At 43.3% G+C, this 26,047-nt stretch overlaps 1 protein-coding gene across 4 annotated transcripts in view; it reads left to right on the top strand.

The window, feature by feature from the left end:
• The first annotated feature begins 11,631 nt into the window (after positions 1 to 11,631).
• Positions 11,632 to 26,047, top strand: part of LOC124789524 (cytochrome P450 4d2-like) — a 168,232-nt gene continuing 153,816 nt past the window's right edge. For 3 of the 4 annotated variants that reach the window (XM_047256917.1, XM_047256916.1, XM_047256913.1), the window contains exon 1: positions 11,632 to 11,770. The gene's annotated coding sequence lies outside the window, so the exon portion shown is untranslated. The remainder of the gene's footprint in view (positions 11,771 to 26,047) is intronic. The other variant, XM_047256914.1, reaches the window with a different exon arrangement.

The raw sequence follows: 26,047 nt of genomic DNA, 5'->3' as shown, positions 1-26,047 counted from the left end.
CATCGTTCTTTCAGCTGCTTCAATTCCGGATCTTTATCTTGCTCTCTTCTTATATCCTGTAATGATGCAGTCATGAAGTTCTCTAAGGGGACTCCCCGCAGATAGAATAGACTAAAGTGACTATCCTTCGCATTTTCTCCCTTTTCATCTGGTCCCCCAATCGGCAAACGTGAAAGTGCACCCACAATCACATTTGTTTTTCTCGGAGCATATGTGATGCTGAAGTCAAATTGCTGGAGGAATAAAACCCACGTGTCAACCTATCGCGTCCCAGTTTTGCCGACAATAAAAATTCCATTGCTCTGTGGTCTTTAAAGACATGGGTTTTGTGTCCCAGCAGGAAATATTTGAATTTTTTGAAAGCCCACACGGTTGCCAGTGCCTCGAACTCAGTTACTGAGTAATTCCTTTCTCACTTCGTAAGGACCCGGCTCCTAAATGCTATGGTCTTGTTTAATAATGTCCCCTCTTCCATAATTTGTTGGAATATTACTATGCCAGGACCTGTTTTCTCTGCGTCAGTCCACATGCAAAAATCCGCTGTTAGGTCTGGGTGAGCTAGGATAGGTGCCTCCACAAGGTTTTTTTTAAGCCAACTGAATTCGTGATCCGCTGCCTCGTCCCATAACCACTCTGTCTTCTTTCTTGTTAAGGCACAAAGCCTTGATGCACCATTCTCTTTCGTTGTAATTAACTTCCTACAAAAACATAAGACGCCCAGGAACCCTCTGAGGTTCTTAGTGGTCTGTGGTCTCGGGAATTGTGCTATATCTTCGAGTTTTCCCGGATTAGGTGCAATAACTTCATCTGAAATCACGTGGCCAAAAAAATTCACCTTCCTCGTTCGGAAACAATATTTTTCTAAATTAATTGGGACACCATGTTGCCTTCATGTTCCTAGTAGTTCGCCAAGGACCTTGTTGTGTTCGTCCCAAGCGAGCTTTACGAAGAGGATATCATCAACATAGGAAGTGATGTCGTTCTTCAGACTCTCCAAAAAAATTCGCTTCAGCCCCCTGATGAATGCTGCAGACTGATAGCAGTGTCGTTCAACTAGGAAAGCCGTGTATTGACGACACGAAGGGTGCAATTTAGTGTGCCAGAAACTTGAACGGAGGTCAATGGACGAAAACACTTTGACACCATGAAATCTTTGCAAGAGATCTTCCAGCTTCTCCGGACGGTCTTTCTCCGGCAAGATTACCGTGTCGATCTGCCTCGAATCAAACACACATCTTTCTTTTCAACTACCTGCAATGGGTTATTGTATGTGGACACAATGCTTTCAATGATCCCTTGTTGCAGCATTCACGGTACTTCTGTTTGGATTTTGTCTCTGTATGCGATGGGAATGGGATAAGGTGGGCCGAAGAACTTTTGATGTTCGTTGACACGGAATGCATAATGGAAGTTCTTGTTGGCTCCTGTCTTAGGTAGGAACATTTCAGTGCTGTTCAGTAGCACTATTTGTAGTTCTGCTCTCTCCTCTTCGGTAATATTGTCAATACCACAAACCCTCTCTTGTATCGCATGACGACAGATCTCGTCCTCAGTGTCCTCTAGGTCACAGTGGCAATCCCTTTCATCTCTCATCACTGATTTCGCCTTCACTAAATGCCAGTCTTCTGAACCTAACGTAGATCTTAAGGCACCTAGCCGGGACTTGCGCCCGTATCGTCCGATCAATGAAATGAAGCATGATTCTTTTATCCTTGTTTAATGAAGTTGTACGACGTCCTAGATCCAGTATTGCATTGTACTCGCTTAGAAAATCGGTTCCGATAATCAACTCAGTTGTCAGTTTTGGGACGATCAGGAAGTTTCTCACCAGCAGGTGTCCTTGACAAAGTAGCTCTAGCCTTGTCTGCATGTTTACTTCAGTTACCTTCCCCACTATTGCTCCTTTTATTCTTAGTCTCTTCACCGATAGTTCCACCCTGTCTTGCAGTCCCTTACATTATCTATAAGTCTCTTCCGCGATGGCCGAATCTCACTACCACTATCCAGGATTGCTCTAACTTCCTTCCCTCCGGTGGTAACCATAACAATTGGATGCACGTCATCTTGAGTGAACTGTGCTCTTTCTTCCAACAAAGTTTCTTCAATATCGTCGTATCTAATAACATTGATGAGTCAAGAATGAGATTTTCACTCTGCAGCATAGTGTGCGCTGAGATGAAACTTCCTGGCAGATTAAAACGGTGTGCCGGACCGAGACTCGAACTCGGGAACTTTGCCTTCCCGAGATCGAGTCTCGGTCCGGCACACCGTTTTAATCTGCCAGGAAGTTTCAACATTGATGAGGCTAGGTCCGAACTTAGTTGCCCAGGCGTTTTGAGCCTCTTCTGCATACTTAACTAGTCATTGACGTTGGTTATCATTTCCTTGCGCCCCTCGACCTGGATTCTGTCCCCGAATCGCAATTTCCTCGATCGGAGCTATATTTCCGTATCCTCTGTTGTTCAATTGCGCCCATCTTCTATTGTCATTGAAACCGGTTTAATGGTTTCGCCATCCGTTGTTTTGTGGTCCGTAGCCTTCATTCCTCTTTCCATTCCCGCCTCTGTTGGGTAGTACATAATTACTGCGGCTTCCATTCCAGTCTCTTCGTTGTTCAACTTCATTAGTCCCGAAATTTCCCGACCGTGAATGGTTTCCGTAAGGCGTTCAATTCCGTACATTTCCGTTCCTGTTATTGGAGTTATATTGTGAACGCGTCATATAGGCTGCGACGTATCTGTCAGACTTTCCTCTGTGTTCTCTGATATTCTCTGCTCGGAATGCGTAGTCGAATTCGTAAAGTGTGTTACGGGAAGTACTAAGCTCCACATTACAACTGCCAGCTAATACTTGTTGATATGCTGACGGAGGTTTGGTGTAACAATGACGAATAATTTCACCGGTAGAGCATGGTACGTCAACATACTGGTTCTTGTCAATCATTGCATCAAGGAACATGACTGCGCTTTTGTAACCTAAACTCTCGAAATCTTTGCCAACAATCATTTCGTATTTAATGCGCTCTTGCGTCTCCTTGGACCAGTAGATATTTAGGAAGCTGTCCTTGAACTCCTAGTAACCTCTACCCGATGCTGATATTCCACGAATTTTCTCCGCAACTGATCCTTTCAAGTGTACGGAAATAAAGTCCAGCTTGTATTTAAAGGCCAATTTGGAGATAAAGAGAGGTCAAATTGTGATATCCATGTGCGTGGGTGAGTAAAACTACCCCCGTCGAATTTTCGTACTTGTAAGAAGTGTTGAAAATCAAATGGCGTTTAATCGACAACTTCCATCTTACTGAAAATATCAGACCTTTGGATGTCCTCGTTCGACGTCCCCATATTTGTGCTCCCTCCTCGACTTCGAGAAAATGCGACGTCATCTCACCATGTTCTCTGCTCGCTGCTAACGGTATGCAGTTATCCGCCCCGTCTGAATTTCTTTCTGGTTCTGTTGCGTTCGCGCTTGGCCGTATTTGAATTTGTTTCTTTAGCGACTCCTCCAGTTTCTTCTCCACATGCGTGTTGATCGCTTCCTGCTGCGATTTGAACGAAAACAGAGTCCCGATCTCTTCAGTCCCGCTCACTGGAGTGGCAGTTGTTACCTCCGAACCAGTCCCTAATTTGTGCAGCTCAGATTCTAATTTGTCCATGGGCGCTGTCGCATGAAAACACGTGGCTTCACGTATTTTTGTGTCGATGCGCTGCTCCGCGTCATTTTGCCTCTTTTCCACGCTTTCGACCTTCTTGCTCAAACTGATCAACGCCTCTCGTCCTTGCAATCCTATGCGTTTACTCGCTTTCGATGCTTCAGGCGCTACTCGTCTTGCGAAACTTGCAACTGTCTTGGCACTCGCTGCCATCTTCTTAGCATCATGTGCAATGTTTACACCTTTCATTGCTTTGGTGTTTACTTCCCTTAGGTTTTCCTGGAGTTTACTTGCCCAAGACTTGTTTTCCTCTCGCATCTGATTTACCTGACCACCGATATTTCTTATGTCCGTCCTCGTCTCATTAATTTTGTCCTCCATTCCTTTTACTCCAGTCTCCTTTCCCTTTAGTCTATCCAGTTTCTTCTCCATTCCCATTAAAAATGCCACTAGATTGAAGCCCTCCTCATTTTCCTCAGTATCGTGATCGTCCGAACTCATACATGATTTCTTCGGTGTTGTATCCGCAATACTGCGTTCTGATATCGTCCTGTCTGCTCTGTCCGGATTTCTAATGAGCACTCTGCAAGTACGCAAACTGGCAGCATCACAGAAGTGTCAACTACTAAAGAACCGTCACACAAACTTTTTCATTTGACAAACGCTTTCACTAACATGGGGTCTATGCTGGACAAAGTGATCAGCTGGGGATCGACACATGACACTAACAAAAACACTAATCGCTTTATCTGACTTCATACACGTGGATTCGAGTTATGGCACAAAACTACACCAACATCAAGCAAAAAAAGAAAACTATGGTTCGAAAGAACAGAGTGCTGAGAAACATACACTCCTGGAAATTGAAATAAGAACACCGTGAATTCATTGTCCCAGGAAGGGGAAACTTTATTGACACATTCCTGGGGTCAGATACATCACATGATCACACTGACAGAACCACAGGCACATAGACACAGGCAACAGAGCATGCACAATGTCGGCACTAGTACAGTGTATATCCACCTTTCGCAGCAATGCAGGCTGCTATTCTCCCATGGAGACGATCGTGGAGATGCTGGATGTAGTCCTGTGGAACGGCTTGCCATGCCATTTCCACCTGGCGCCTCAGTTGGACCAGCGTTCGTGCTGGACGTGCAGACCGCGTGAGACGACGCTTCATCCAGTCCCAAACATGCTCAATGGGGGACAGATCCGGAGATCTTGCTGGCCAGGGTAGTTGACTTACACCTTCTAGAGCACGTTGGGTGGCACGGGATACATGCGGACGTGCATTGTCCTGTTGGAACAGCAAGTTCCCTTGCCCGTCTAGGAATGGTAGAACGATGGGTTCGATGACGGTTTGGATGTACCGTGCACTATTCAGTGTCCCCTCGACGATCACCAGTGGTGTACGGCCAGCTTCATGGAGACGGTTGCGAATGGTCCTCGCCGATACCCCAGGAGCAACAGTGTCCCTAATTTGCTGGGAAGTGGCGGTGCGGTCCCCTACGGCACTGCGTAGGATCCTACGGTCTTGGCGTGCATCCGTGCGTCGCTGCGGTCCTGTCCCAGGTCGACGGGCACGTGCACCTGCCGCCGACCACTGGCGACAACATCGATGTACTGTGGAGACCTCACGCCCCACGTGTTGAGCAATTCGGCGGTACGTCCACCCGGCCTCCCGCATGCCCACTATACGCCCTCGCTCAAAGTCCGTCAACTGCACATACGGTTCACGTCCACGCTGTCGCGGCATGCTACCAGTGTTAAAGACTGCGATGGAGCTCCGTATGCCACGGCAAACTGGCTGACACTGTCGGCGGTGGTGCACAAATGCTGCGCAGCTAGCGCCATTCGACGGCCAACACCGCGGTTCCTGGTGTGTCCGCTGTGCCGTGCGTGTGATCATTGCTTGTACAGCCCTCTCGCAGTGTCCGGAGCAAGTATGGTGGTCTGACACACCGGTGTCAATGTGTTCTTTTTTCCATTTCCAGGAGTGTATATTTGAACCCTATGCCGTAGTAGCGAATACTTCAGCCTCCTGCTGGTCAAGGCGGCACAGCATGGTGGGTTCGGCAACTGAAGTCATGGACGGCCGCAATGTGTTATTAATGGCGCACGCCCGAAAAATGCAATTACGCGGTCTCGCGTTCAGTTAATTCAGAATGCGGGTACTTCCCTATGAGCCTCTGAAACCCCGGTGGATTCCAATGTGCAGGTGGACCCGTTTACTGGTCTGCCAAACCAGTTTGACTCCGTGCTACGACTATTCATGACAGAATATGTCAAATGTTTCGACGGCCGACTCAAGACAAATACATACACCCACACATCACTCGTTGTGTGTGTGATGCTGGAAGCAGTATCTCTGATGGTTCGGAAGGTGCTCTGTGGAACACTAGCAAAGGACACAAGTCTCACTGTTTAGGCACTGGCCTGCAGTTCTTTACCAGCGAAGTGCCAGTACAAGAGTGTTCTTCTCCTTCTGTCTCCTTCGCTCCTCAGCTCGGTAGCAAAAGGGTATTTACATCTTACACTTCCCCCGCTTTAGCACAAGCCATTCAAGAGCTTGAGTGTGGCATTCGAATCTCAGAGAGTGCCTATTGCTCTGCATACACTGATTTGACCAATCAGAGACTTTAAAATTAAACAGGAAAAAGAAAAATAAGAGATTCAGCTTCGCGGTCTCTTTCCCACGAGTTGACGCCGTGTCTTTTGCTAACAACATGACCAGTATGGAACCAGAACCCTCCATGAAAGCTTGTTATCTCCCCTATTGCGTCCATTTCGAAGTTTCCAAAGATCGCCCATAAACTCGCTAAAAGCCTCGTGCTTTCACAAATATATTTTGTAACAGAGTCTGGACATCTGAGCTCCAGTACCTGTCCCACAGAAATTCGCAGAACGTTCACAGTTGGCGTGTCGGCTTCTTGCCTAACAAGGGCCCACCTCCGCTTTATTGCCGGTCTACAATGCGCTGGCCACTGCAGCGGAGACTTCTCGGCGCTAGTCGTCGTCTACCTGGACGAGGCTGACTACCGACCGGTGCCAACCAACGTGTCTGCACAGTGAGACCACGGAACTCGGCCGTCCAGAAATGTTTCCATCCAGGTTCCGCCGGAAAAACGCGCTTCCCTGTGCCCACTGTCACTGCTTTCACTGCAGTCGTTTAAATTGGTACTCTATTCTCTTGAACGCAGGTAAAGTTTACCATTATTCCTTCCCTAGAGCATGCAAGCAAGAGCATCATCTACTGCCCACCATTTCATCATGATGTATGAAGTCAAATTGCAATGACGATCATATTCACAAAGAACATGAAGTGGCATATCACCGAAACAGAAGTGAGAGTGCCCTGCAATCTCTCACCTTCCAGGATCTCACTGTGTCTCTTCCCACTGAGAAAGGTGGTTATTTAGGCTTTTGGGCAGGTGGTCGCGTTAATAGGACTGGACACAGTATTATAAACAACGTCTGAGAACCGCGGGAGGCACGAATAATTCATTTGGGCCACAGTTTGACGACCACTGGTCTAGATGTACTTTTCCTACTTCGTTGTTACCTCCGACGCCACTTAGTGCGCACTCCGCCACAGCCGCCGCTAAATTAGAGTAGCGGGGAATGGATACCTCCATCAAATTCTGCAGGGACTTGAAATCCAATGGCCTCTAGTAAGATATGTATCAGCCATCTTGAACTAAGGTCATTCTGGTGTTTAACTGCTTGAAGGCTGTGCCCACCTTTGCTGACCACCAATGAGGCGTTATTGTGCTTCTGCGTCTACATCTATACGATACAAGCCATCTTACGGTGTGTGGCGGAGGATATTTCCTGTGGCAGTGACACTTCCCCCTTTTCCTGTTCCAGTCGGGTATGGTTCATGGAAAGAACGATCGGTGTTAAGCGTCCGGGTGGGCGCGAATCTCCCTAATTTTAACTTCATGACCTTTTCATGAGGTATACGTAAGAAGAGCCAATATACTGTTTAGCTCTTCTAGGAATGTACGGTCTCGGACTTTAACAACAGGTTATAACATAATGCAGAAAGCCTCCCCCGCAGCGTCTGGCACTGGAGTTGGCTGACCATCTCCATGGCGAATTCGTACTTGCTAAAAGAATCCGTAACGAAACGCGCTGCTCTTCTTTGAATCTTCTCTGTTACCTCCGTCAGTTCTACCTTGTACAGATCCCAAAACGGCGAGAATTATTCAAATATTGGTCGCCTGAACTTCTTCCTCCGTTGATGGACTACCTTTCCTGAGCATTCTTTCAGTCTGGCATCTGCCTTATCCACGATTAATTTTATGTGGTCGTTCGACTTCACATTGCTCCGTAGGCTTACTCTCAGATATTTTACGAGAGCACCTGTGGCTGTTCTGCAATTTCGTAATCGTACAGCAAAAGGTATTTCAGTCTATGTTACATCAGCATTTTCCTTTAATTTTCTAGCGTCGCGCCTTCTTTGTATACAGCAGCCTCACTCGCAAAAAGGTTCATGAAATTTCCGTCTTATCTACAAGGTCATTTGTGTCTCATGGACGAACAGAGCGACCTGGGTTTCAAACAATCGTTTTCGAACCCATACTGGTTCCTACAGAGGAGATGTCACAATACGTGAGCATAAAACATGCTCGAAAATCTACACTAGTCCAATATGGTTTTGAGCGTTTTTTCGACGACACTTCTTGAGATTGAGAATGACCTATCATTATGAAAGGTTCTCTCCTCAAGACCTACGGACCACTGCTTCTAGTAGAGGGGTAAATTATTTTGCGTACTATGCGTGGAATTGAATCGTTATCTGTTAGGTCCTGCCCAGTGTTAGCGGTCTTGAATGCTTCCGTTTGAGATGGCGAAGTTGTACCAGGCTCACCGTGGTTTGTTGCCTGTACTGGGGCACGGTGTGCTGTGTGTCCATCGGCACACTGAATGTTAGATGTGTCTAGCCATCATAGCCGCGATGTGTGGATGTGTTCAAGGACCAAAGTAAAAGGAGTTTGGTGGATTCAGTTTGGATAAACGGGGGCGTTTGCTAAATCCTGTCTTCACAGTTGTCGAGCACTGTCAGTGGAAGGATAACTGGCTCATGGAATCTATTTGTCGTGTCTGCCGCACTGAATTATGTAAACGGTGAGTATCGATCCGTTACATGTAAAAATTCCTTGCTTTCACCGTGAGATAACTGGTTTAAAGTGGTGCTCTCCCTTAAAGCGTTTTTGTTATGTTTTAATTGCAATGAGCTGTTAGAAACTTACTTCCGTGTAATGTTGTGGCACCCTGCGGGTGTTGCGTTCACCTGGAATCACTTATTTGTCGAATTTTCAATTAATACTGTAACAGTTTTAAGTAATAAATTTTTTACTTCAAAGTTCGCTTCCTGTGCGTGGTCTGCTTCAACACCTTACACTACCGAGACAGAGCGTTTACTTCTGTGGTTCTTTCCCCATTAATTCTGTGTTTCTATTTATGTGTTTATTCTTCGCACTAAGTACGAGGCCGAAATCATTATTGTACAGTAGAATAAACGATACATTCTGTGAAATGGCGGACTTTAAAAAAATCAGAACTCCTATCGGTCTTTTCTCAAATTGGTAGCTGGAGTTTCACTTACGCTAATTTTGGGTTCGTTTAATCTTTACCTGTGAGGTTTTTGCCACGTTTAAATCTGTAGCAAAGTTCTGTGTACTTTTCTTGCAGCTTCCTAACTGTGGTCGAACCACGGTGGGTCCTTTTCATCCGTCACAATTTTTCTCGGGACATGCTAGTCCAAATCGTATTGTATGAAGCTTTTCAATTTTGTTCACTGGTGCTCAACATCGTCAGTGCTAGAGACAACTTTCGTGATGACCTGTCAATCTGAAATCCGTCTCTTGTCACTCTCGCTAAACGGAAATATCTTCCCGCCTTTCTTTGTATTACTATTTACAGCCTTTTTCAGTGATTGTGTAACGGCTTTATGATCATTGGTTCCCTGTTCTGCTCTAACTGACACCATACCTACAATGCCTATCCTCACCTGTAGCATAATCTGGAGGTCCGCATAGGCTAAAATCTAGAAGGTGCCGTTCTTCCATATTTAAATTGTGTTTAAATAATCATTCAACTCGCTAATTAAAACCTCGTCGGTCATAGTAATCAGTTAGTAGAATTTTTGTCGGTATCTATTATTCGTTTATCTTCTTAATGATTCGGTGTTATGCATTTATTGTGCTTCTAAGTGTGAACTCAAGTAAGTCAAGCCCTTTCCCGGCCACTATATCCACGACTTTCCGTCAAAATAAACCGATGAGAAGCAGGGTGAAAACATCAAAATACAGAAAGCGTGGTCGAAGCAGAAAATTTATGTTAAGGTGTTTGATGACTTAAAAGCTGTATCTTGCTATCTGTATATCCTGAGGACAAAATTTTTATTATTCACTGACGCTGAAATCTGTCTCACGCTCATGTGTGCAGTGTGACTTTCAGTGCTTATGGCCCGAAGAAAGTCTTTATTTCCCACTGAAGATGTCATTGCTATGAGGCTGTTCTCCAAATACAGACTACTTTTCAAAATCCGTAAACAATAAATGACCTGTTGATTAAATGTGTAGACCGTTATTTCAAAGGCTAAGAGCTTATTTGTTCCGTTGTCACATGAGAGCTTAACTATTTGGGGATTGTACAAAGACAGTGCTTTAGACCAAATGGAGGGATCCAGTTCATTTGTTACCATAAAACTGGGGACCGGACAGCCAGCCAACTATGAGCTCATAAGAAAACAAAATTCACTCATTTGATGCAATCAATTTTTTTCCACTTCAGCTGAGGCTGGTGTTTAAGATTTTCATATCTATCCTTCTGTGAACGTTTTATATATCGAACTTCAGGTTTATAGTGACTCGTCACATTCTAATTCGTTAACTTAGTTCCTCCAATTATCTTTGTGACTACTTTGCACTGGTAAGATTTCCACGCCTTTTCTATTGCGTCTAATACAAAATGCGTATGATGCTTGTGTATGAAACGGTGCAATTGCCCCTTAATACTCGCTTCTGGCGTCGTCGATAGGTATGTTCAATTCTTTGGTCCCAGGGCAGAACTCCCACATTGGGAGGGCACATGAACAGGCGAGGAAAACATGCAAAAGATCCAGTAATGCAACAACACTATTGTTCTACAACACAAAGTAAAAAATAGATACAGCTCATTCTCCACAGTTTCGCTCCAGAACATCCATATTCACGGATTACCGGAAGTGTTCGTACGGCTTTAGCGCTCTTCTTTCATTATTCGTTGTTTTTAACCTTGTTAAAATACCATCGAAGGACTCAGTTGATACGTATCTTAGAACACTGTAAATGGAAATACAACCCAAGATATCATTACAAAAATTACTGGAAAATTTATGTTAAGTGTCTGTGTAACTTTTCTCTGAAATTGTTAGTGTAGGACGATGCTCATGGCCGTGATACGTCTACGTATTAATCACGGTTGATTCAGCTTATTTCTACATCAGGTTAAAATGGATAAAAGTGAATATATCCGTTTTACGGTTCCACTAAAGGGTCAAGAGTTAATTCATTTAGTACTAGTTTTCGCTAAGGCTTGAAATAAATCTAACCACAAGAGTATACAAGGGATAATGATCTGTCTACAAAGATCTACGTGATATCTTAACGCAAAGAAAAAAAAAATTAGCTACTCCGAGACTATGTATCAATTACGTATCCAAACATTTGTTTTATTTTCTTTGTCATTTCGTAGTTTCGTTGTGGTCTACTGCAATTGTTTCATTCATTTGTTAAATGTGCGCCTTTGGAATTACCTCTAGTCTCTTCGCTAATATTATGCAAATATGTGGTAAAAAAGAAAAAAAACACAGACTCGGGAATTAGTTCATAGTTCTGGCTCTGATAGAGCGACCGTGACCTCTCATTATCAGCTGAATGTCAGCACGAAATGCAGTGAAAATCTGCGCCCTGTGATTACGTATTCAGTGGCATTCGTACGAAGCTCTAGCGAACCGGGCTCCAGTGAGAACTGTTGCTACTCGTTCTCGATGACATCTGGGAGAAACTTTTCTGAAATTGCCTGAAACATTGAAACTGAAGACCTGTGATGCAAGGAGGACCTCTGGCAAGTTGTGCTATTTTTGTTCAATTCTTTAGACTCGGTAATCTTACTGTGCATGGAATTATAAAAATAAGAAAATGTAGCTTTTGCCCATTAACGTTAAAGCCTCTGTGAGTTGACGAAGGAAAGAAGTTCATCGATTTGCTTGTACAGTCCTAGTTAGCTCTGAGACTTACTGATATGCAAGCGTTCCCTAAGTGCTAGTGTACCATTTTAAAACTAACGAGTCACCAGCAGTCATCATGGCCTATAACAGGGTGGCGCTACTACACGTATTATATGAAGTAACGCTAGTTTTTCTATGTGTTTTGATTCGTTAACGCGACGTATCCGGAATACACGGATAGATCGTTATGTGGCAACTACATAAAGCTGACCACGAGAAAAGAATATCGCATGATTGCTAAACTGCAGTGTAATGACACTTTCTCATAACACAGTAGACGGTAGGCAGGAATACCAGAAACCTTACTAAATATGCTTTTGAGGTTATTCTAAATTACTTCATGGGAATACCGCTTTTGTTACCGGTTTTGTACATTTAAATATGAGGAAGATGGGTCGGATATTGTGGCTTAGCATTTACTTGACAAAACTATATAATAGATGGTTTCATTTGGACGTAGACAATTTATTTCCTCATCCGTATACAACTAGTTTGGAGGACATGCCACCAATCGCATTGATATCGACAAGAAATCAAACACTACCCTTCATGATGAGACACAGTTAGGGACATACAGCACAGTATTAGTTACAGAAATTTAAATTGTGAAATGTGTCTGACTGTTCCACTGCAAGACCACGACGGTCTAGTGCAGAAAGGCAGCAAGGTTTTGTGGCCCAGTCCCAGGAAAAACAAAAACACTCTATCAACGAAATGTGTTAGGAACATTGAGACCAATGATGTCCGTGATAGTTGTCTGAAACCACACTAGAACATCAAACCCTAACGCATCAGAATGTCGTTGCATTTGGAGAGATCATCTCCAGGAGCAAAATTTCTTCAAAATCTCGCAGACAGGACAAAGCTGTATGAAAGTGCACCAAGCAAGATCGTGAGATCCATTTGAAGTCGTAAGTCATACAATTGACTGTTGTACCGGTATGGTGTCGAGAAACACAGTAACTGTTTTGTCAAAAATGAAAACCTTCTCTTTGCGAGATTAATGTTTCAAAGGAGGCTAAATTGTCATACTAGCTTGGTTAGGCGATCTGTGTTTATCGCTCATGCCTCCCCAACCTGATTTGCTGATACAACAGATTCTGTACAACTATTGATTACGATGGAAACAGTTATCTTCAGCAAAATGATCATTAAAACCACCGAATATCAGCCACGCACAACACTGACGTATGTTAGCTGACACAATATTCTTCGCAACTCGTGCGCAATTAATTGCAGCCCCACACATCAGCAAGAAAAAGTTTGTTACATGGATCGTGTGCTATGAGCAATGTTTTTGAAGAACCAATCTGATTCGAACTATTTTCATTAAAATAAGTTCGGGACCGCCGTTGCACATTTATTTTTACACGTTTTTATTACCTTCGGCATTTATGTCTGCAGAGTTGCGTAATTTGAATTTGCCGCTGAGATAATTGTTAAGATGACGGCAGACAATTAATAGAGACTTTCTGTTGTCAGATCAACTTTCCTTTTACCAGGATAAGTATTTGAAATGCTTATTAAACTTTACTTTCATGTTGTGCACTATTTACACTAATTTTCATCAAGAAAACCTGTGATTTTTTCCTAAGAACCACAGATAAAAACGCGATACGAATCGCTATCATCAATGGCTGCGCTCCTTGCAGCGGAAAGAAATAATTAACAGAGATAATGCTTATTGAGGGAGGAATTAAAGTTACAAATAATTATTCACTCATATTTATAGTAATACTGAACTCTATTCTCAAGTAATAATTAACAAATAATTATATTTCTTAACAGATGTCAGTTTGATATGCGTCTTGCGTCCGCAACCTACAAAAGCCAACCATAAAAAGGTAAAAACAAAGGTAGACAAACGCAAATTATAAAAGAAATTTACAATTATCATTGTCTTTGTATGATACACATCGATATGTCCAATTACATCATAAAATATAAATAAATAATTAATATTTATCATCGTTTTGTTTTACTGTTTTTTCATATGTCGGACAGATAATGCTTACAACTGTTAGAGGCATAAATTCCTCTCGTCGCACTGTAGCTAAAATTTATCTCGTGGATGTTACAAAATTGTATGATTTTCCCACTAAGGTCATATCGGATAATGCATGAGAAGTGAAACAATATTAGGTTGATGCATAAGTTCGTAGCGGCTTTTGTTTTGCGTGTTGGTATTCCGGTATCCAGGGGCTTATTTATTGATTTTCATTTTTATATGTAGTTCACTGATGCTATTTGGGATTACATACAGTTATTTATTCATTTGAAGAGTGAGTGGAGCTGTGGGAGCTAGAAAATTGAGTGCCAAGTGGAGAAATCGGAACATTTCCAACATATTCCTTTAGTTGAATTCAGTAGGGGGAGACATTTGTGCTGTATATAATGCCGCTGGATAGAACACGGCAAAGAAAATGGTTTTCTCGTTTTAAGTAGGTTCGTTTTGACATTAGTGACTCTCTATGTTCACGAAAACATTTAGAGTTGGATGAAGATAGTTTAAAAGCATTAATCTGCAATTATCCACGTCAACGTATTCGAGAACCGGCAAATGTGATTAACTGTGATCAGTCCACCATCGTGCGACAGTTGCATCAGTGGGGAAGGTTCATAAATCGAGTGTGTGGGTACTGCACCCTAAAATCCAAAATCCCAAAAACCAGCGTGTGGCCACGTGTGCAACTCTCCTTGCTAGTCATCAACTGGCTCATGAACAACAGCGACCATTCATATCCTGCATCGTTGTTAGTGACGAGAAATGGTTTCTTTATGCTGACATAAGGAAAAGAAAGGAATGGTTGAGCCCAAACAAAGAAGCAACTGCTCGTACAAAGACATGCGCACATCTACAAAAGATAATGTTATGCATCTAGTGGAACAGCGACTGTGTGGTGAGCTACGAATTCCTTCCTCGAGGTGTAAACATCACTGCTAACATCTATTGCTAGCAACTGAAACATCTTGCAGATGAAGTCTAAGAACAACGACCAGGAACACTGAGTGACGTAAAGCTATTCCACGATGACATCAGGTCGCATTCTGCTAGACTGGCATAAACACTGTACAGGATCTGGGGTGGGAAGTTATTCTGGACCCATCTTGTTCACCTGACATTGCGCCCTCAGGTCTTCACATTTTTCGTATGCACTAACGCAATACGATACCTCACTCTCCTTAGAGAGCACGCGCTCGAAATTTTAACTTTAATTCTGTCTCTAATGCATACCGCCTCTCTTTTAGCGTCTGCTTGAATACTTAAGTGCGCCTTTCCACTACAATCTCATAGTTACTAAACGACCTAGCGACGAAAAGCGTCCCGCTTTGTTGAGCCATTACTCCCTCTTCTATTAATGACACCTCGTAAGAACCCAAGACCGGCGAACTAAAGAATACGTCGAAAGATTGGTTTGTAAGCCACCTCTTTCATGGATGGATAAACAAAGTCTATAGGAACCTCTGAAATTATCTCAGCTTGGTCTCTGCTTTTCCAGTAGTTCTGTGTGATCGTTCTACTTTAGGTCTTTCAGCGCGCTGAAAATGAGGTATTTTATTATTATTCCTGTTGTTATTACTGTTTCCAGAGATTCCTTGTCAATCGTGTTTCGGACAATGAATGTTCTTTTGCCCTATTTATTACTTTCAGCTCGGCTTCCTGAGTATCTGCAGGATTTTCTGTGCCGAAGTCAAATCAGATTACATCAGTTAGCTCGCCGATAACTATTGACCTCTCACGCTAATCTGAGCGGTCTGATTACGACTGTGGGTATAACCTCATGTGGTGAGAGAGTGAGAACACGTAATCCAACCACATTGTCATACGTGGTCGTTTTTGTGGTGCACGTACTATGTTGTGGGGAGGCATGAAGTTACATGGGCGAACTGATTTCCGAACATTTTATAACGGTACAGTCACCGGTCAACGCTATTGTGAGACCATTCCTAGCCCGTGTGCGGTTTTTCGGGGGTGAATTCGGCCCATACTTCATTGTTATGGATGACAATGCGTGACAGCATCGTACAGTGCCGGTGGAGGAGCCCTTGCGACGAGAGAACGTTCTGTAAATGGACTGGACTGCCCGTTCCCCCGACTTACATTCCGTTGAGCACATGTTGGATGCATTCGGGACATCTGTTATATTCCGTCCACATGAAACAATGACCATCCAGCAGTTGTCAAACGCGCTGTTGTGGGAATGGAGGCCACACCCAGAAGAATTCCTTACCCACACTGAGGCAAGCATGGGTGTACTTCTCACTGCCCTCCGTGGTCGTCACACACTCTGTTAAGAACCAAGTCACGCCATTTGTAATACCCAGGGACCCACCACAAACCGCGCTGACTTACGTGTAATTGTTATGTTTGAATAAAAGCGTTATTTCTGTTTCTCTCATTATGTTTTTTTTTCCACTGTCTTCCACACTATACCAGCGGAGTTCTTTCTATGAGTGGTCCACGTTTCATCGATCTATGTTACGTGGCGGTGACATATCATACACAAGCTACTTTCGTCCACACATTTTACACACACCAGTGTCTAAAGTATATACAAACTTATTTGGTAGTAAGATTAAAACGCTCTACAGAAAGGAGAATATATCCTCTTACTTTAGGTTTTATATGTCAATACTTCATACCTAGAGTGAATATAGCCGTCTAACGATTATCCTACGCACACATTGGCCAGCTCATGCTTTGCGTTTTAGAATCGATAAGCACAAAGCAATTCTGTACAAGCACCAGCATGATACGTCTGTAATTTAGACTTATTGGATATAATGGAGCACACATTTGGTCTAAGGGGCTTTTGCTTTAAGCTTTAAACACTTACGACATTATAATTTTATTTCACTGCAACATTTTAAACCACAATCTACAATATACATTGACTGCAAAAGAAACCAATATAGCCGGCCGAAGTGGCCGTGCGGTTCCAGGCGCTGCAGTCTGGAACTGCGAGACCGCTACAGTCCCAGGTTCGAATCCTGCCTCGGGCATGGATGTGTGTGATGTCCTTAGGTTAGTTAGGTTTAACTAGTTCTAAGTTCTAGGGGACTAATGACCTAAGAAGTTGAGTCCCATAGTGCTCAGAGCCATTTTTGAAACCACTACGAAGAAATTATTAACTTCGGGAATGCATTTGTCTAGGCACCGTATTTAAGTGATTATGAATGAAGATTAATGTAAGGAGATCAGCCGTCGCAAATATGAAATGCTGGCACATTAACAACCGGTGTAACCGGCGGAAGGTTGAATACTACATGCAAACAGGTGGGGGTTGTCAGTTTGTAGGATGGAGTTCCATGCCTGCTGCCCTTGGTAGGTCAGAACAGGGACGATTACCACTGCTTGAGGATGACGCTGGGGTTGTCATCCAATAATGTCCCATATGTGCTCGAGTGAAGATAGGTTTGGTGATCGAGCAGGACAAGATAATATGTCAACACTCTGTAGAGCAAGTTGGATTACAACAGCGGCACGTGGGCTAGCGTTATCCTGTTGTAAAATACCCCCTGAAATGCTGTTCAAGAACTGCAAACCGATGTACAAATTTTCAGTCAGGCTGCTTGGAATGGGATAACCACGAGAGCTCTGCTGCTGTCATACGAAATCGCACTCCAGACAATAACCCCAGTCGTAGTTCCAGTGTGTCTAGCATGCAGACAGGTTCGCACCAAGGCCTCAGCCGACTTCCTACTAACCAACACACGGACATCACTGGCACCGAGGCTGAACCAGCTTTCATCAAAAAGTACAACAGACCTCCGTCTTTCCCTCCCGTGCAGTCTCGTTTAACACCTATGAAGTCGCAAATAGCGGTGGTTTGGGTTCAGTGAGACCGGCTCGAAGCCAACCTTCAAGTAGACGATTTGTAACAGTTCGTTGTGTCTCTGTGGTACCAACTGCGGCTCAAATTGCTGCTGCAGATGCCGTGCAATGCGCTGATGCCATGCGGTGAACGTGATGGTATTTTCTTTCGGTAGTAAAAGAAACATAACACTTTAATAAGTTTTGTATGTTCTATAGCACTTTAATATTCATCCCTACTTCCCGGACACCCTGTGTCATCGGTAGACTACTGCTACCAAAGGACTATACCGTCTGAGAGTGTTTAGAATTGGTTAAATTGTGACTGAACAGTGGCAGTGTGTCGGCCGCATTGAAATCATTACACAGGCGCTTTGCCAAGTCTGCCCCTCCGTCGCCCCCCCCCCCCTCCCCCTTGTGATACAGCTCAGTCTCTTACTCTGTATGTTGATCGATGTATTTTATTATTGTTTCTGCGCTTGATGATGAACTTTTGGGAGTTATTTAAACTGTGGCATTATTTGTAAATTTCTGCCATGTCTAGATCGTCTTCACCGGTGTTATCAACTCTTTTTTCTAATAGTACTCGGCTTTATAGCAATAACAATCCCCTATTCTAATATTCTGGTCGCTTATTGGCCAGTGACAAATTGTGGAAGGGTTTGTTACTTACTGTTCGCTGTGTTGCGTTATTTTAAAGGAAGAGTTTTTAATGTTATTACATGGTTATTAATGTGTGTATGGTTAACTGGAAAGAGATTTGCAAACAGGAACTGGGGAAGTAGGCCAATGTCAGACTCTGAAGTGTAGTGTAAGTTCCACGTACAACAAAACCTTGCTAGGTAGCCATCCAATTTAATTACAATTCGGAAGATATGAGACAAAAGAACTGAATTAATCATTGAATTGGTAAGCATTGCTAAAGTGATAACATTAATAAAAAGATCCAAGCTAATAGAGGGAATGAGCATATGGAAACAATTTAAATACACGCGATAAATCAAATAATTCAGAGCAAGCAGGAGCTAAAGCCTCAACAAAAAAATAACATAATCAGACAAAAATTTAGAAATATAAGGTCTGCCTTTTGCGCTTCAGAAACCACACACTGGATGTATTAAAATAATATTACAAAGGGGGTAGAGGTTTGTTTGAGAAGTAGTAATCACAGTTTAACATAGTTTATTGAAATGAAACATCATATTAAGAATTCGTCAAGAAATTTTCAACTATGATTTGTCGTTGCCTGTTATTTAATTATTTAACTTAATCAAATTATTATTATACTGAGTGCTGAGGCATACTGCAGTGATAAATCAGAACGAAATCTTAGGCGCGTGTAGGAAAAGTTCGCTCATACACGATTCATTTACGTAAGAATAGAGATTAAAAGAATTCTGCCCCTCGTAACAAGTCAAAGCAGAGAGGTTCATCTCTATCGCTGTGACTGAGTAATTGTGAATACGAATACTACGGAACACTTTCGGACAATTATCTTCCACATGAAACTAAGGTATGCTGATGTGAAACACGCACTAATGCCGTGAATATTCAACTACAAAGCAAAATTACTAAGACTCGTTAAAACTTCAAGAACACAAATGTAAACCGGAAAGACAAAAAGAGCAATAAAATGTCAAGCATAATTAAGAATAAAACTTATTCAAGATGGTACTGAAATTACACACAGTGAAATACCACCACGCGGTATGAACAAAGATACCCAATCTTAAAACTGAAACGAAATGAAAAGCAGAAGAAATAAAACACACGTGAGAATAGTTCATGCACACACTTAAATTAAAAGAGACGTCAGGCAACTGAGATTTAAACCTGCGATGGAGTTACGATCTTCGTACACATGGTGTTCTGGTTACACAAAGCAAAGACCGGAAAAACTTACTGAACACAAAAAAATATTCAGGACTAAACTCTGAAAACTAAATGAGACCGAACTAGTAAATCAAACGCTTACACACTATCACAAATTTACATATTAACACACTCACCAGCGCCAAGTCGCTCTAAGAGTACCATCTTCACGCACCAAACGTTGAGTCCCGATTGACAAAAGCACGATCGTCCTGTAACGAACTTATCCCAAGTAGCTGGAAGAGACCAAAGGTGTCCTTTCCGCCATAAACTTAACTATTGTCGAATGAATACCGAAAGGACACAAATATCCTTACCTTGACTGAAAAACCTGCGTTCGCGACACTGTTACTACCACAACAGACAGCTAACTTACTGTACTGCTACCACATAAAAGACAAACTCAACATACACATTCATTCACTCACTCATACAGAGGATACAGAGAAAAAGAAAATTTGGAAGCAAAAATGTAGGTAACGTACATGGAACTGGATGATTTCCGGAAAAGTAAATACTTTAATGTAGCTCTATATCACTGAATGGGGGCAAACCGAAAGTACCAAATAAATCAAATTTGTGTGTATTTCGTGTAAATAATATGAAATGCATCTAACAGATACAGTTCACTTTTATCTTAAAATAAATATGCCTCTTTCTTAAACTGTTTATTGACTGGAAAGGTCGGTCCAGGTTCTTACATTTTTGTATTTGTTTTTGAGATACCCTGTGCACACCTAGTACTTGCTTAATCTGACAAGTGTGTATTGTGGCGCGTCCAGACTAGTCTGCGACGTTGGGGTTTGAGTCCTGTCTCCCGACGTGCCATTGGGAATCGACTTGATTGTTTATAACTTGAGCAGTATCAATTTGGTATTATGTTGTTAAAATACCGCGTTGAAATTTTATGGTACACAACGAGATAAAAAAAATTGTTACTATTACAAATGATGTTCAGTTTCTGTTGTCCAGTTTCCTCTTCTCAATAAACCACTGACGGCTGGCAGAGTATCAGATTTGTTTCTTGCATATAAATATGTCAATATGCCACCTAAGTGTCATAGCTCTTGAATGATAGATAACACTGAACTGATGACCAAATATACAAAGTAGACAAGAATATTGTAAATTTGTACGTGTTCCATGCTATAAGAAGCTTAAGCCATTCCAATTGTGTTTCATTATTTGATGTTATATCACGGATTCCTGAACGGATTAATTGTAGCCCGCTTACATGTAACGTGGTTGGCACGTATAATATCCAAATGAGTCAGATCATGATGTGTTACTACGGTTTCTATTGGTTAATGCACTGCTAGCGATGAAACTATTATCTTTTTACTTGTTTAGCTTCTAGCATACATTCTTTTAGTCATCACAACTGAAAAGAATTGCCAAATACAGCACGGAATCATTTGACGTTCATCATATATACATCTTATAGCATACATTCGTAAATTTCTCTTCAGACTGAAAATTGCACATGTTTTCACTTAGACTACACCCTCCCCTTATCCAACCCTGACCCTAAATTCCTACATGCCAAATCCCTCAAGTACGTCCCTCCACAAACCCCAACTTCCATACAGATCACCTCCTCAAAATCCCATGCATCACCATTGGCCCCAGTCCTCGTGGTCCCCCCCACTCTCCAATATTCCCCCCGTCCCCCCTCTTCCCCGCTACCTAATACAACATCTCCAAATCCAAATTACCACAGCCTGCCTGCTGTCCTCCCACCCCCTCTGTTATGATAAAGCAGGTTGGTCATAAGATCACATGAGAAGATGGGGTCTCTGAACTGAATTCCTACCATGCCCACATGCCCCCCCTCCACATATAACAATAGTTCAGGCCCTGTCTTCCCTAAGTGAGTCTTCAAAGTCTCCCCCACCATCGACAACTAAATTGTTGCCGCTGACCACAACATCTGTAGTAGATTACCTGCATAACAGCAGGTTTGGTGTCAGATTACAGACTCCTTCCAAAGTCACGTTCTTCCCTTCCCACATTGCACCCTTCCTGAGAGCAACACCACTCCAAATATAGTCGTAGTAACTCCCTCCATCCTCGGATACTTGACTGCTGAAGCCCTTGATTTAATAGAAAGTGACCATCTAACGCTCTCCTCATATCTTCATCTCCTTGACTGCCTACAGGAAAGTCCATAGATATCCAGACTAGAAGCCACCCCCTCACCTTCCAGCAGTCCAGCCACGGCGTTTCTGCAGCATACTTTGTCAGACGCTATATCCGCCCACAGTCCTATCAAGGCAATGTGTCCTCATCGCCTCACACTTCCCCTATAAGCCCTGCCCCTACTCCAAGAATCCTACCTACAGTCTACTCTCCAGAATTGCGGAAAACATCCTAAACCCTGTTTTTCCAAAAAATTGCGTAAACCTTCTACTGATATTTCCTCCTACTGTCCATACACCTTATCTCAGTGTTTATCAGTCTTCTATTCCATCCTCTCACAAAGCATCAATCAACATCTGAGTCAAAACCATTTCCTTCCCAGTAACCAGTGTGGCTTCCATCCTAGCTTCTTCTCTGGTGACCAGCTCGTGCATCTATTTGATCTCCTAACCCACCAGGTAACATTTGTAATTCCTCTATTTTTTGCTGCACTCACCCAGATAATGCCTACGATCATGTATGGCACTCTGGTCTCCTTTGCGGACTTCAGACCTATGCATTTCCAGTTATTACAGCCTTCCTCTCTAATCGTTCATCCTTTGACACTATTAACAATTCCAATTTTCGTTACTTCCATCCCACTGCGCCAAATCTCCACCCTTTCTCCTCTTCTTTATCTCTTGTTCACTATTTAGATGGCCAAACCTCCTCCAGCAGCCCACCTCCTACAGTACATTGATGATAACGCTTTTCCCGCCCTCCATCCTACACTGCTGAAATCCCAACGATTCCTCCAAACCCCATCTTTCAGTTCACGCTCCTAATGTAACCAATGGCTCCTCAAGATCAACCCTACCAAAACACAGGTAATAATTATGGGACAAACCAACCACACATTCAAACACCATGATATCTATTTTGCCATTTACAGCCATTGAATCCAGTTAACTGTTGAACTAAAGTATCTTGTACTAACCATCGACCGCAGTTAACATAGGAACCTCAACTTCTACCTATGTAACAAAAAACCCAATTACACTAAAGCTACGAAAGCTACTATCAGGACGGTCTTTGGAATTACACGCATTCACTGTCCTCAACACGTAGAAAACCTCGATCAGACACATCCTTTCCTTTGCAAATATTGCACGGATATCTGCCCCATCCACGTTTCTCCAAATCATTGAACATATGGCACTCGATCTCGCCTTCCACATCCGTTTACCTTCCCCCATGTATCCTTTCCCAGATCACGAAATTTCCACTTCTCCTCACACTGAACACCTCTAACAACCTACGTCATCCGCAAACTTGTCTCCTACTATCCTATCGTTCTCTCTCTAATTTCCAATCGTAGTATGCTGCCACGCCTCTGTGGACACTCCTCAAACCATGCACCTCCGTATGAGAGTGAATACTGTTACGTAGATATGGATGTGTAGAGCAACTGTAGTGAATAATGCAGATAATTTAGCACACGGTGGAAAGTTATAACTAATTATACCTAATGTATCTAACAAAAATTGTCTTAAAAAGTAATAAAAATTACTTCAGCTTTAGAATTCATTTTACCCGATAACCTCTGGTAATAACTTCTGTTTTTTTTTTTTTGGCAAATTCTATAGTAGATGACAGTTAAAGTACTCGTAAAAGTACAGCTATATGTATAAATTGTTGTCGGCTGAGGTGGGACATTTTGCGGAATCAGCGGCGACGAGCCAAAATATGTACCGGACCAGGATTCGAACCTGGGGTCTCCTGCTTATTTGTTTTATGTCAGAAATTGAAAAACACAATAAAATTATGTTAAAAAGATATATTTCTCCAACCATGCTTCAGATTTCAATAAACATCTTTCACAAACTAAAGCAAATCATGGTTCACATATAACATTTAAGTGAAGTTAAATTTCGGTAACAACGACTTCACTGTCATACTACAAATATTATTTCTGTATTTCTTGAAAGCTAGTAAACTGAACATTGTTCTCGGATTACACAAAGAAAGAAACGCATACCGCAATGGAGATCCGTATTTCCAGTGCCTCTGCTGCTGTGTCATCCGTGTCTGTCTTCTCGTAGGCGTATGGTTTGTTTTGTTTTGGTTTGTATTAGGGCGCAAAATGCAATTGGTGTCCTATGCGCCGAAGTCAAAACTATAGAACACGAATACAGAGAGGAGTTACACCATTGTAAGTCCGTACCAAGAGACAGAAGAGGAGACTGCTAAAAACGGGCACGTGGAAAAAAGGCTAAAAAACACCATACAGAAATGGAACTCCAAAACTAAAAATTAAATGGCCTTCGCCATATTGTTGCGGCGGCTAAAAAGTAAAACTCGGTCGACAGCCCGAGCGTCATTCACTATAACTGCTGATAAATCAGAGGGCAAAGCGAAGCTGCAACGTAAATGGTTAGAAAAACAGGGCATTCCAGCAGAAAGTGGTGGACAGTTAAAATTTGGACGCAGTGTGTACAAAGTGGTGAGGTAGGGCCACTTAGCAAATGACGATGGCTAAAAAGGCAGTGCCCAATACGCAGCCGAGTTAAAATAATCTCCTGCCGGCGGGAGAGCCGAGAGGAGGTTGTCCAACGCGCTGAGAGAGGCTTAAGCCGAAGCTCATTCCCGTGAATGGAGGACCATTGGCGATGCCAAAGGGACACCAACTCCTGACAGACGGCAACGCAGAGATCATCGGAGGGAATATAGGTAATCGTGGGCTGAGGTACGAGGACTGCAGCCTTTGCAGCAGCGTCAGCAACCTCGTTTCCTGGCAGACCCACAAGACCAGGGACCAAAAGAAACATTACTCTGGCTCCACGAAGAATGAACAAGTGACAGTTCTCCTGGACCCACTGCGCTAAGGGATGAGCAGCGTACAGCGCACATAGACTTTGGAGAGCACTGAGTGAGTCTGAGCAGAGGACACAATTGGAAAGGCAGTGTCGCCGGATGTACTCCATGGCCTGATACAAGGCAAAGAGATCGGCTGTAAATACTGAGGAGTGTGCCAGAAGCCGATGTCGAACGACTCGGGTGGCAATGGTGAAGGCACACCGGGCACCACAGTCGGTCCGAGAGCCATCAGTGTAGACAAAGGAACTATGGCGGGGTTCCATGGGAAGGTGACGAAACTGGAGGCGATAGACAGAGGCTGGAGTAGTGTCCTTAGGAAGCGAATGAAGGTAAATGTTAAAATGGGCCGCTTCGCAAACCCAAGGTGGTGAAGGGTTCACATCCACTGGTAAAGCTGCAGGTAGTGTGAAGTTAAGCCGCCATTGCAAGTGGTGAAAGCGGACTCCAGGAGGTAGCACAGAAGAGGAACGAGCCCCATACTGACAGTCAAAGGAATCATCAAAGAAAGAGGCATAGGATGGGTGGCCACGCATGGCAGAGAAACTGCATGCATACCTGCTGAGGAGAAAGTCACGGCAGTAGGACATTGGTAGTTCAGCAGCTTCAGCGTTCAGATTCTCAACTGGGCTGCTGTAAAAGGCTCTCATGGCCGAACGGATGCCACAATAGTGGATAGTGTTGAGACAGCGTAAGAAGGATGCGCGTCCAGACGCATAAACAAAGCACCCATAGTCGAGTTTCGAATGTACAAGGTACTGGTACAAATGGAGGAGGGTCAGTGTGCAGTGGACTGCCAGGTAAGACACATGGAAGGACCAATAGAGCATGAACACCAGACTTTTGTAGTTTCAACGAACGGAAGGGCAACAGGCCCAAGATGTAGCAATGGTGGGAGAAACCATTTGTGCCGCCTGAAATTCATACAGACGGTTTTGTCTGGGGAAAAGCGAAAGCCATTGTCAATGCACCAGGAGTAAAGACAATCAAGACAGCGCTGAAGACGCCGCTCAGTGAGACAGGTCCCTGGAGAACTGCAATAGATGGAAAAATCGTCTACAAAAAGAGTGCCAGACATGCCCTGCCAGAGACAGGCCATTATAGGGTTAGTGGCGATAGCAAAGAGGACGACGCTCAGGATGGAAAGCACACCATTTTCCTGGATAAAGGTGTCAGACATGGCAGAACCCACATGCCCCTTGAAAATCCGGTCTTGTAAACATGCCCGAAGAAAACAGTGCAGGCGCCCACAGAAGCCCCATGTGTAAAGATTACAGAGGATACCAGCTCTCCAGCAGGTGTCGTAGGCCTTCTCCAAATCGAGAAACACGACCACAGTCTGGGATTTACATAGAAAACCGTTCATTACATGGGTGGAAAAAGTAACGATAGTCAACTGCAGAAGGCTGGGCTCGAAATCCACACAGTGCAGTCG

Source organism: Schistocerca piceifrons, chromosome 3 (genome assembly GCF_021461385.2).
Source record: "Schistocerca piceifrons isolate TAMUIC-IGC-003096 chromosome 3, iqSchPice1.1, whole genome shotgun sequence".
In the NCBI taxonomy this organism is placed as follows: Eukaryota; Metazoa; Arthropoda; class Insecta; order Orthoptera; family Acrididae; genus Schistocerca; species Schistocerca piceifrons.
This window is presented reverse-complemented; position numbering and strand designations above follow the sequence as displayed.